Below are 13,258 nucleotides of genomic sequence, written 5' to 3'. Positions count from 1 at the left end.
CAACCATTATTACAACAGCTTTCTCAATGGCAGTAGATCAATTGATCAAATGGTTGTGGTTAAAAGTTGTTGATGTAATAGATGAATGTGATTTTCATCATGGTGTCAAATGAGGTTCAGAAACTTCACGACGTTCAAATTGAATGACAAGAGGAAAATAATGTGCAGCTAAATGCTACCAGATGTAATGTCATGGGAATAGCCTGGCTAGACATGAGCAAATATCCTTGATGTGATATTAGGTAATTTAGACTGGGGCACACGTGAAAGCCTTTAAAGTCTTAGGCATGCACATACTCGCTGACTTGATTTGAGATGACCAAATGGACAGTATGCTTTTCCTAAAAAAAGAGGTTGTTTATTCTCAGATCCTTCATTTTTTTCAGTCTTCCCTGTCCATGTCCTTTTGTTGGTCTGCACTGGTTAACTCTGTCCCTTGATTGAATACACCTTGCCTCTGGCACCCTGACACATACTGTACACACAGACTACCCAGATTCAAAGGATTCAAAACACACATCAAGATTGATCGAGGCCCCTAGTGTTCTTACCTTTCATCTCACAAAGCTTGAAGCTCCACATACAAGAGGTCAGATTGGTCCTAGGTTCGAAAAACCCCTTATGCAACCTACCAAATTTCAGAGCTGATTTTACCAACACACCCAGAGAAATCAAGGCCACTCAGGTTAACTTAAGTCTATGCTTGTAATATGTAATGGGGAAAGATACCTATATAGCCCTATTCCTTATGTGGTTCAGGTCTTCAGTGAAGTGAAATGATGAATTCGATGTGTACTTCAGCATTTAAATAAAGGAAAGAGGTATTGGCTTATGTGTTTAATATAGTCATAATTCTTTATTCCTTCTTTTAATATCTCATCCAGCAGTAAGTTTTTAATGTGGACAACTGTGAGGTGGTACACTTTGGCTGGAGTAATCAGAATGCAAAGTACTGGGCTAATGGTAGAATTCTTGGGAGTGCAGATGAGCAGAGAGATCTCGGTGTCCATGTACACAGATCCCTGAAAGTTGCCACCCAGATTGACAGGGTTGTTAAGAAGGCATACAGCGTTTTGGCCTTTATTAATAGAGGGATTGAGTTCCGGAACCAGGAGGTTATGCTGCAGCTGTACAGAGCTCTCGTACGGCCACACTTGGAGTATTGTGTACAGTTCTGGTCACCGCATTATAAGAAGGATGTGGAAGCTTTGGAAAGGGTGCAGAGGAGATTTACTAGGATGTTGCCTGGTATGGAAGGAATGTCTTACGAGGAAAGGCTGAGGGTCTTGAGGCTGTTCTCGTTAGAGAGAAGGAGGTTGAGAGGTGACTTAATAGAGACATACAAGATAATCAGAGGGTTAGATAGGGTGGTCAGGGAGAGCCTTTTTCCAAGTATGGGGACGGCAAACACGAGGGGAGATAGGTATAAGACAGATGTCAGAGGTAGTTTCTTTACTCAGAGAGTAGTAAGGGTATGGAATGCTTTGTCTGCATCTGTAGTAGATTCGCCAAGTTTAAGTCGTCATTGGACAGACAAATGGACGTACATGGAATAGTGTAGGTTAGATGGGCTTCAGATTAGTATGACAGGGCGGCGCAACATCAAGGGCCGAAGGGCCTGTACTGCGCTGTAGTGTTCTATGTTCTATGTAAGTCAGCACTGACTTTTCCAAGCTGCAAAAACTTGCATTTGAGAAATGTGGAGATTTGGAAGTCAACAGAAGTCATGGTCTATAAGGCTGCTTTGTTGACACTCTCTTCTATCGCAGCGAAACCTGGGCTATCTGCCAACACCACATTAAGATTCAGAGAGCTTCCACTGGCAATGTCCATGTCAAATCCTGGAGTTTAAATGAGAGGACCACCTGACCAACATTAGCTTCCTCTATGAGGCTACATCTCCCAGTATCGAAGACCAGCACCTGTGGAACTGACTCCAATGGACAGATCTTTGCATCCAGATGCCTCCCTCAACTGGTTCTCTTCTCCTAGCTCTCCATAGTCCAATGCTCCAAGGGTAGAAAAGGAAATGGCATGAGAATCACTTAAGGTCATCCAAAAGCATGGAGGCATTGACACCTCTGACTGCTCAACTATGTCCCTATGATTCATCAAGGTGCAAGCTACCTCAAGGCTCAACATCTCAAAAGAAAGATTTTGGGTGGGGTTAAGGGCAGAGTTGTGAGGTAGGGATAGATGAACACAGAGCCTGGTTGGTTGATGGGAGGAACGAATCCAGTTGGTGGCTAGAAGAAAGGGTCAGTAAATGGAATGGAAGGGGGAGGAGGGGCTAGAAGATGAGGTGTTATTCCTCCAGTTTGTAGTCCGATTCACTGTGGCAATGGAGGAGGCCGAGGATGGTCATGTTGGAGAGGGAATGGGAAAGGGAATTGAAATGGGCGGTGACTGAGAGGTCATGTTAGCTCTTATGGGCCCAGCTGAGATGCTCATCGAAACGTGCCCTGAGTTTATGTTTGGTCTCACCAATGTAGAGAAGACCACATTGGGAGCATTGGAAACCGTAAACTAGGTCTGAGGAGAGACAGGGAACTGCATTAATATGAAAAACTGTGGATACTGGAGATCTAAGATGTTCACAATGTGTCTCTTCTATATCATGAGGATGAAACGTAGGTTGGGTGACTAGTCTACCTATGCTCACACTCTGTCCTCAAGAATAACCCCAAACTTCCAGCTACCTGCCTTTTCAACATATTAGCATGTTCTCTGACCAACATTTCTGTCACAGGCCTGGCTGCAGTGTTCTAGCAAGCCCAGCACAAGCTCAAATAACAGCATCTCATTTTCTGCTTGGAGACCCTGCAACCTCCAGAACTCAACACTGTGTTAAAAAGCCTCAGAGGCTGATTCTATCCCTTCATGTTTTTTTTATCCACCCCATTCCTGGCCCTGTTATGACATGGGTTTCTCTTACCATAGTCACCCATTCTCATCTATTCCTCGACCCATTGTCACATTATCTGGGTTGTGTTCAGCACAGCTAACCCATTTTCCCACTCTCAGCTCTTATTATCTCTTATTCAGCTTTTCTTCTATCCTGGTCTGCTATCCATAATATTCTTGTTACCTACTGCTTTCATAAATCTCTCTCTCTCTGGACTCTATCTCCACCTATCACTCCCCTCTCCTCTCTCCTGTCACTACTTCGTTTTCAGCTTAAAAATGCCTTTTTCCAAGCTACTAACAGTTCTGATAAAGAGTCACCAATATCGAAAGGCTAACTCTGCTTTCTTCCCCAAGATGTTGCCAGACCTGCTGAGTTTCTCCACTAATTTCGGTTTTTGTTTAAGTTCTTTTACAAGATTAGTCAACATGTGGACAATTTGATTGCAATGTTGATTAGGCCATTCAGCCCCTCAAGCCCTCTCTATCACTCAATAGGATCATGAATGATCCAACATTCCTCATGCCCACTTTTCTGCCTTTCCCATAACCCTCAATTCTCCTACAGATCATGGACTTATCTATTTCAGCCTTAAATACACACAAAGATTCTAAGCCCACGGCTCTCTGTGGCAAGGAGTTCCAAAGACCCTCAATTCTCTGAGAGGTGAAATTCCTTCTCATCTCAGTCTTAATTTGTCATTCTTTTATTCTGAGACCATGCCCTCTGGTCCTAGCCTCTCCCATGAGAGGAAATACCCTCTCAGCATTTACCCTGTCAAGCTCTTTTTAAGAATCCTATATGTTCCAATGAGATCACCTCTCTTCCTTCTATACTCCAGTCCCAAACTGTTTAGCCTTTGCTTGTAAGACACTCTCCCCATACTGGGGTTATTCTAATGAGTTTTCTCTGAACTACCTCCAATGAAATACTACCTTTCCTTAACTCTCACTGTACTCTGGATGTGGTCTCACCAGAGCCTCGTACAATTGCAGTAAGACTTCCAAACTCTTATACTCCAGCCCCCTTGAAATAAAGACCACCATTCCATTAGCCCTTCCTGATTACCTGCTGCCCCTGTGTGCTAGCTTTTTATGTTTTGTGCACCAGTAACTTCAAGTCCCTTTGTGTTTCAGCTTTCTGGAGTTTTTCTCCCTTGCAATAATATTCTGTCCTTTAGTTCTCCCTTCCAAAATGAACAACTTTGCATTTTTCTCTCCTATTCCATTTTCCTGACCTATCAACATCTCTCTGTAAAATGTTTCTATCTCTCTCACAGCCTGCCTTTCCACCTATTTTTGCATTGCCTGAAAATCTGGCAACAATACATTTGCTTCCTTCCTCCAAGTCATTAATATATATTGTAAACCATTGCAGTCCCAATACCAAACACTGTGGTACCTCACTGGTCATGGGTCACCAACCTGAAAAAGAACCCCTTATCCCCACTCACTGTGTCCTGCCCACTAGCCAATTCTCCATCCATTCAATAACATCGTGGGTGTTCTGATTGTAACCTCAAATCCACACTCCTACCGAGCCCCAGTAATCCCTCAACCTTTTCCTTAACAAGGATCTATCGACCTTTGCCTTAAAATATTCAAGGTTTCTGCTTCCATTAGCTTTCCAGTGAGGGTGTTCTGAAGACTCACAAACCTCAAAGACAAATAACTTTCATCTCATCTCTGTTTTTAAATGGGTGATCCCTCATTCTTTAATTATCCCCTCGTTCTAGAATCTCTACTTTAGGAAAGCACCCTGGGCTCGTGTGTTATGGGTTTTGCAAGGTAGCACGATAATAGCATGATAAAGTAAAAATACTTTAAACAGTCTAAGCAACTGCACAAAAATGCATTCCTTGATAGGAAATTTTGAACAGTGAATATAATATTCTTTAAAATGCTCACATTTGACTCCAACAGTCTTTCCCTGCAGGGTTCAAATAAATTGGGCTACCTTCCTGAAAACCCATTTTGCGTTAACCAATTTCTTTCACTACAAAGCCAAGCTGTGAGAACATTCCTTGCAGGATTCTTTTAATGGCATAGCACATCTATTTCTTTTTCACAACCAGATAAACATTGTTATGTGTTTTTGCTAACTATATGATTCTGGTAATTAACATTTTATAGAAGCAATTAATCTATCCTTTCAAGTGATATTCATTCTTGTGCCAAGTGGTGTTCTAAGCCCTTCTTTCGCCAACAGTAACTAGAATGACATACCCACCACTTGGCCAGCTGCCAACTTTACATTAGGAAAACTCTTATGATTAAAAATGGCAAACCTTTGATCCATTGCAACTGTTGTTCGTCAAAGATAAAAGCACAAGTTCTGGAAACGCATCTGTCTTATTTCTGGACTTTTCTAATACTAATTTCACACAGAACTAATCTGAATTGAATTACATTTCAGTGGAATATGTTAAATAGAATTGAAGCAAGTGAGAAATCTATTTGCTGCAGTTACAGGGACAGTGGCTTTATTTGTCAATGAAACAGGATACAAACAAGTGTATTAAAACCAGATAAACTATTTTGTGGAATCTTGTAACTCACAGCCTACTTCAGTCCAGTTATGAACGAGTGAATGTACAAATTAAAGCTCGGGAGCATGCCATTCAGCCCCTCTTGCTTGCTCTCCCATTCAAAAACATCCTGGATGACCTGACTGTAACCTCAAATCCACGTTCCTACTCACCCCTGGTAATCTTTTAGCTCTTTCCCTAACAAGAATCTATTTACCTCCGCCTTCAAATACTCAAAGGTTCTGATTCCATTATCTTTTTAGAGAGAGAATTCCGAAGAGTCACAAACCGCGAAGAGAAATAACTTTAAAAACATCCCTCTTTTTAAATGGACAATCCCTCGTTTTTCAGTAGTGTCCCTTGTTCTACATTCTCTCATTAGAGGAAGCATCCTTTTCACACCCACCATGTTAAGATCTCTTAGGATCTTGCATATTTCAATGTGGTTGCCTCTTAGTCATCTAAACTCTAGTGGATACAAGGCTAGCCTGTCCAACCCTTCCTCATGAGCCAAATCCACATTCCAGGTAAGTGTCTAGTAAACCAATTCTGAACGTCCTCCAACTCATTTGCATTCTTCCTTAGAGCAGGTTACAAAAACTGTACCTGGTACTCCAGCTGTGATCTCATTGGTATCCAGTATAACTGAAGTATAACCTCCATACTTTTATATTTAATATCAATTTCGCTGGCAATTAATGATAACTAGGAAAGCGAATAGAAAGTTATTTCATGTACCTGCATCCTAACTTTAGCAATTCATGCATGGGCGGCACGGTGGGTGGGCGGCACGGTGGCACAGTGGTTAGCACTGCTGCCTCACAGCGCCAGAGACCCGGGTTCAATTCCCGACTCAGGCGACTGAATGTGTGGAGTTTGCACGTTCTCCCCGTGTCTGCGTGAGTTTCCTCCGGGTGCTCCGGTTTCCTCCCACAGTCCAAAGATGTGCAGGTTAGGTGAATTGGCCATGCTAAATTGCCCTTAGTGTTAGGTAATAAGGGGTAAATGTAGGGGTATGGGTGGGTTAGGTAATAAGGGGTAAATGTAGGGGTATGGGTGGGTTGCGCTTCGGCGGGTCGGTGTGGACTTGTTGGGCCGAAGGGCCTGTTTCCACACTGTAAGTAATCTAATCTAATCAAATGCATGAAGATACCCAGATATCTCTTCATCTCAGAGCTCTGCAATCTCTCACCATCAGAATAATATGCTTCCTTTTTATTCTTCCTGCCAAAATGGACAATTTTGCATTTTCCCACATTATACTCTATTTGCTAAGTCTTTGCCCACTCGCTTAACCTATCTATATCTTGTTGTAGTCTCCTTGTGGCCTCTTCAGATCCTTAGCTAGCTTTGTGTCATTAGCAAATTTGGCAACCATACCCTCTGTCCCTTCATCCAAGTCATTTATATAAATTTTAGACAATTGAGATCAAAGCATTGATCCCTGTAACAAACCACTCATTATATTTTTCCAACCAGAAACCGACCCATTTACAGCAACTGTTTCCTGTTAGCCAGCCAATCTTCTTGCCATTTCAATATATTATCCCTTTCCCCATGAGCTTTAATTTTCTACTATAAACTATGATGTGGCAGCTAATCAAATGCTTCTGGGAAATCTATGTACAGTACATTCACTGGTTACCCTTTATCCACAGAATCTGTTGGCTCCTCAGTGAAGTCAAATAAATTGGTCAAATATTTAATTGAATCAGTACAGGCTGATTTTCAGGATAGTGCCAACAGATTGAAGATTGCAGCAGATGTTTTCTTGGGTTCTACATTCAAAGTGGGGAATAAATCATTGGAAAACATATGGGAGGGACTGTGATATGAGCAATCCTTACCACAGAGTATCACGATGCATGAGGCTGTCTACACTATTGTTCACGATGAGTTAAATTTACTACTACAATTCACTTTTAGGATAAGGATCTACAGAGGCAAAATAGTTCTGGTATGGTATAGGAAAATCACTTCCTCATCTAACAAGAAGAAATTATACTGATATGATGGATACTGTTCCAGAGATTTTGAGTGAGATCTGGGTGTTATCTTTCATTCCTTCCTGATCCAAAGTTGGTTCCCTACCAAGTCCGCATGGCAACAACATAATGGAAGGTGCTCAAAGCTGGCTTCAATATTAATTCTTTCAGACCCTTAACGCACTAATACAACAATAGAGACGTTCCCATTTTCTGGGGGACAGCATACAGGAAGAACATAGATAAAAGTAATCAATGGTCTAGTGTACTATTTTAAGAAGAGAATGCTTGTACATATTAAGCCTAGATTTGGTCACGATCAGATGACCAAACAGGAAAAGCTGTAAAGAGCTTGATGTGAATGTAACCTGAATTAAAGTTTACCTTTTGATGTTATACTGCTGCTAATCACATTAATGTTCAAGGCTTTTTCAATGCAGTCATCTTAAATTGGACCATTTTTTCAGAATAAATAAAAAGGTAATGGGAAACCTTCATCAATCACCTAGACCTCAGCGAGTTCTGATAATCTGGAATAATCTAATCTGATAGTCTGTATGACTTGGGTATTCAGATCATTCAAAAGTTCCATGTTTTACATGTGGACAGCCAATGGCAGAAGTCTAGGAAAGGAACAGCTTAAAGAATGATATATTTGCTTTTACAGGTCATTCCGCTCTACCATGCATTTTATTAAAGCAAATTCGCTGTAACGTGATTGACAATTTGGGGATACGGTTTAAAAGTTTGTGCTTTAGAAACAATGTGGCTGTAACACTGTTACATTGCCAACACTTTAAATGCTGTTTCTAAAATGCAATTTTTCTGTAACACAGGGTTATACAAAAATGTAGCCATCCCGTTACAGAAGAGCTATTTATATTCACTTTTAGATTGTGGGTGTCACTGGCTAGGCCAGCATTTATTGCCCATCCCTAATTGCCCAGAGGGCAGTTAAGAGTCAACCACATTTTTCTGGAGTCTCATGTAGATCAGACCAGCAAATTTCCTTCCTTAAAGAGCTTTAAAAGGATAGTACAAGCAGATTTAGTATGAAATACAATGGAGACATGTAGTTACAGCTCCTGGTATGTCTCCCAACATTGTTGTCTATGTTATTCCATAGATTATTGAGAAAGCCACATCAGCAATGGAGATATCAGCACCAAAAAGAGAGTGACAACTTCTTTGGAGTCATCAAATTGGGTGCGGTAGTGAAGAGTGGGAGGTAGGCCAGATACAATGAATACAATATAAAGTTGAAAACCAGGACATAGAAACTACTTTTAGGAAATTGATAGGAAACTGGGGCATTTAATATAAAACCAAGACTTCTGGATGCTCTGTGCATGACTTGAAAGGACAATGGAAACAGAAACAGTGCAGACTATCAAGAAGCAATTCAATAAATACTCAGAAACAGAAAGTTGTAGGGACATGTGGAACAAGGAAGGGAGAAGCCCAAGTGCAAATGGCTATGTTGTGTGCTGTATTATTCAATGACATTTAAGCTGCTAACAGGAGAGATTTTCCTGTTCTCAAAGTGAGAGACAAAGCAAATTAGTTTGAAAAAGATTTGTTTCTGATTGTTGCTCTGCATCTTGAATTGGTCTCTGTGAAGTAAAGCAGCCCATCTGGCAGTGTCTCAGTAAAGTATTTTGAGTTTGCCAACGAAAAGATTAGGGAAGTAGATGCTTCAATCCTAAGAGAATATCAACATAACATCTCCAGATAAAACTATTGTACGATTAGGTATTTGTCGGAACGGACACAATCCTGAATTTTAAATGTTCAATTTCCTTCTGCTAAAGACAAGCTGCTGAACTTGGAAGACCAAAAGCAAAATAGTGTGATACCAGAAACCTAAAATAAGAATGGAAAGTGCAAGAGAAACTCACCAAGTCTGGCAGCATCTATTGAGAGGGAAAAAAAAAATCATGTTTTGAATCTGATACAACTCTTCTTGAGAACTTGAATGAATGTTGAGAGCAAGCCTAAAGTTTTGGTAATACTTGAAAATAAAATACTTACATTTGGGTTTGAGTGACAGGCTTTTCATTCAATTGAGGACTTCTGTTATAACCTATTACATCTCTTTTGAGGTTTTGATCAATGGTATTCTGAATACTGTTATGGATTTTCTGCTCCATTATACAATATGTTTTTTTTATTTCAACATGCTGAAAGATTTGGATGGTTGTGAACTGTTTGCTCGGCTTCATTCACTTTTTAGTTGTCCTCAAGACTGTTCCTGATGATGAGTGATGGCTGCTGAGTAAATACTGAGCAGTATGGGCATGGCTGGAGAAAGTGTGGGCAGCATCACATCTGACCTGTTGAAAAAAATCTCCAACACAATGACCTAAAAAAGCAGCATCTAAATGTCAGAATAAGTTGCAGGGAGGTACTGGGACATCCAAGCAGTTCACCATGAATGATACAACTGGACGGAGAAAATGAAAGGTCAGACATGATGGGCTAAATAGCCTCCTTCTGTGATGTAAAGATTCAATGATTCTGTACAAAAAAGGCTGTCACTATAACCAAGAGAAAGCATCCAAAAGAAAATAAAACCAGTTTCCATATCTTTAATTATAGGAACTTTAAACGTAGTCACACTTGATTTCAACAGGTGTCCAGACAATTTCCTTTCAAGGGTTACATAAATTATCTGCAAAGCAAAAATCAAACATCCTTAGATGTTAAGTTAATGCAGTGGCCAAAATTGCTGCTGATGATTTGCTCCATTTGCCTAATGTAAATGTAGACAGCCATGTTGTATCTTTGGGTAGATGTGGCACTTAGCTGAAAATGTCCTCCATGTAAATGTGGAGTACACCCTTTATTGTCTGCAGTGATATTTCAAGAGGACTGTTTCAGTTTGGTTTTAAGTAGGCCCTCCACTAATCCACTAGACCTCTCTGGACAGCAAAAAGTCCGGGCACATCATAGACTATAGTAATCCTGAAGACCTTAATGGAAATGTATCACAAGATGTCTCCCTAGCTATTTATGCATCTGAAGTGTCACTTCAAGGTTATTGCAGGAATTTGAGAAAATCTTATGCAATTGCCTTCTTTCTTTATCTTTGATGTTTCATTGTGTCAGTCATGTCAAAGGCTTGGTTTGGGGATGCCTTGCTCGCCTTGAGAACATTGTAAACAAGAAACAAAAGTTAAAATAGTGCAGAAAATTATCTTAAAGAAAAGACATTGTGATGGAGTTTTGGCCACCAGGTTAGACCCTGTGCAGTCCCCTGGGCCTCGGCTAATTTACACATCAATGCAGTGGAACTGCTTTCATTGTTGTAAGGTATGGAATCACCTTAGAGGGTAGCAACATGGATGACACCAATACTGTAATGGATGTTGGGAAATCCTGCAAGGCAGGAACTTGTCCAACATTTTGCCTTCTGCTCCCGAGCCTCTTGGAGCAAACTAATGAATAGGTAGATGCTCCATGACATCATTGTTCACCTGATACCATGGCCCAAAAGCTCATTCCAATGACCATGGCAACCAAAGCAAATCCTTCAGATCTCAATTAATATCAGATAGAACATAAAAATGTGCAACACAGTTATTTCCATCAGAGGGAGCTACTAAACTTTGTATGTATTCCACAGTGGAGTATTTAACGTATAAGGACGCTGAAGGGAGTAGGGATGGAGTTTGCAGAGGTAATTGTTTTCAGGTCCTCCTTTTGATAATGAGGGTGGCAGTAGAGGACTGGAAAATTACAAGGGGATTCAAGGCTAGGGCCAGTAACCTCGGTAATGGGAAATCTTATAGAAAGAATAATCCGACCAAATGAACAAACTGTGGTATAAATTTGACTTAATTAAGGAAAAAGAACAACATGGATTTCTTAAAAGTATATTACATTTCACCAATATCATTGAGTATGTTGATGAATTAACAGTGGGAGTTGATGAGATACCCATGGGCCTCTGAAAGCTGATGTGCCAAATTACAGACTTGTCATCAACAGTGAAGTCTATGGAATAACAGAGCAACTGGCACTGTGGATGAGAAGTTACAGGGAACAGAGAATCATTGTGATCCTGGAAGGAGGTACATAGTTAAATCCCCACAGTTAAGTATTCAGATCACTGCTTTTCTTGGTATAGATCAAGTGCCTGGACTTGGGCGTAGGGAGCACAGTTTCAAAGTTTGCAGATGACACAAGTTTTAGAAGGATTGTGAACTGTAAGGAGAACATACTTGATTTCGATTGGATATAGACAGAATGATAGAATGGACGGACCTGTGGCAGATGAAATTTATTCCTCAAGAAATGAGAAATTATTAAAATAAAAACTGAAAGAACTGTGGATGCCATAAATCAGAAACAAAAGCAACAGAAATTGTTGGAGAAGCTCAGCAGGCCTGGCAGCATCTCTGGAGGGAAATCAGAGTTAAAGTTTTGGGTTATCGAGTCAGAGATGTACAGCATGGAAACAGACCCATCAGTCCAACCCGTCCATGCCAACCAGATATCCCAACCCAATCTAGTCCCAGCTGCCAGCACCTGGCCCATATCCCTCCAAACCCTTCCTATTCATATACCCATCCAAATGCCTTTTAAATGTTGCAGTTGTACCAGCCTCCACCACTTCCTCTGGCAACTCATTCCATACACGTACCTTTCCTCAAGTTACTAATTTTGTTAGGGAGAAGAAGCTATACAAGATATTAACGAAACTATAGGAGCAGGGAGACCTGGGGAGTATGTATGTGCACAAGTCTTTGATGTTGACAGGGCAGGTTGGGACAGTGGTAAGACAAACAGACAGGATCTGGAGCTTTAAAAACACAGATATAAGGTACAAAAGCAAGAAATTTATCCTGAACCCTTACAACCTGCTGGGCTTATCTTAAATAAAAGTGTCAGATTCTGGGCACTTTAGGAGGATGTGACATTTTTAGAATAATTCAATCAGGAACTTGAATTATATGAATGGATTGGAGAGCTGGAGTTGTTCTCCTTAAAAAAGGAAATTTTGGAGGAGATTTGATGGAAGTATTCAAAATCGTGCAATCCAGGCAGCGTGGGTAGAACCATTTTGTTTCCATTAGCAGAAGGGCTGAGAACCAGAAGGCACTAATTTGAGGTGACTGGCAAAAGAACTAATAGATTAACGTCAAAAATTGTTCTTCCATGATATTGCGATTCCAACTGAAGTGAATACATCTGACAAGTCAGATGCCAGATTAAAAGCGAGCTTGATGGATCATATTTTGTTTTATTTTGTTTAAAGGGGTGGTCTTTCACTGAAGCATAAGCACACAGTCACGCTAATCTGGTTTTAATAATAGAACAGAAGTTAATTATGCAAAAAAAAGACCCAAACCCACCTCATCCCTGTACACACTACGTTCTCCATGGCCAACTAACCCATCCCTGTCTGTATAGGCCATTTAACATGGCCAATCCATTTCACCTGCACATCTTTGGACTGTGGGAGGAAACTGGAGCACCCGGAGGGGAGCCACACAGTCATGGGGAGAATGTGCAAACACTACATCGTCACTGGAGAGTGGAATCAAACCTAGTCCCTGGCATTGTGTGGCAGCAGTGCTAACCACTGAGCCACCATACCAACATACTAGTTCTTTCTCTCTAAACAAGAGCAGCGTTATGCAAATATATGACAAAGAAAATATCATCAACAGTAGCAAGAATAGCAATTATGTCACCAGATAGATTATTGTCAATGTCTTTGACTACTTGTAAGTTTTGATAATATAGAGCGTGGTACCAGCATACCTTTCCTTTAACCATATATCTGAGAGTTACAGAGAATAGAAATATCATTGAGATGATCCAAATGATAATTAA

This window comes from Chiloscyllium plagiosum, unplaced genomic scaffold, assembly GCF_037043375.1.
Source record: "Chiloscyllium plagiosum isolate Xiang-an unplaced genomic scaffold, Cpla_swu_hap1 HiC_scaffold_21, whole genome shotgun sequence".
Classification (NCBI taxonomy): Eukaryota; Metazoa; Chordata; class Chondrichthyes; order Orectolobiformes; family Hemiscylliidae; genus Chiloscyllium; species Chiloscyllium plagiosum.
Note: the sequence above shows the minus strand (reverse complement) of the source record.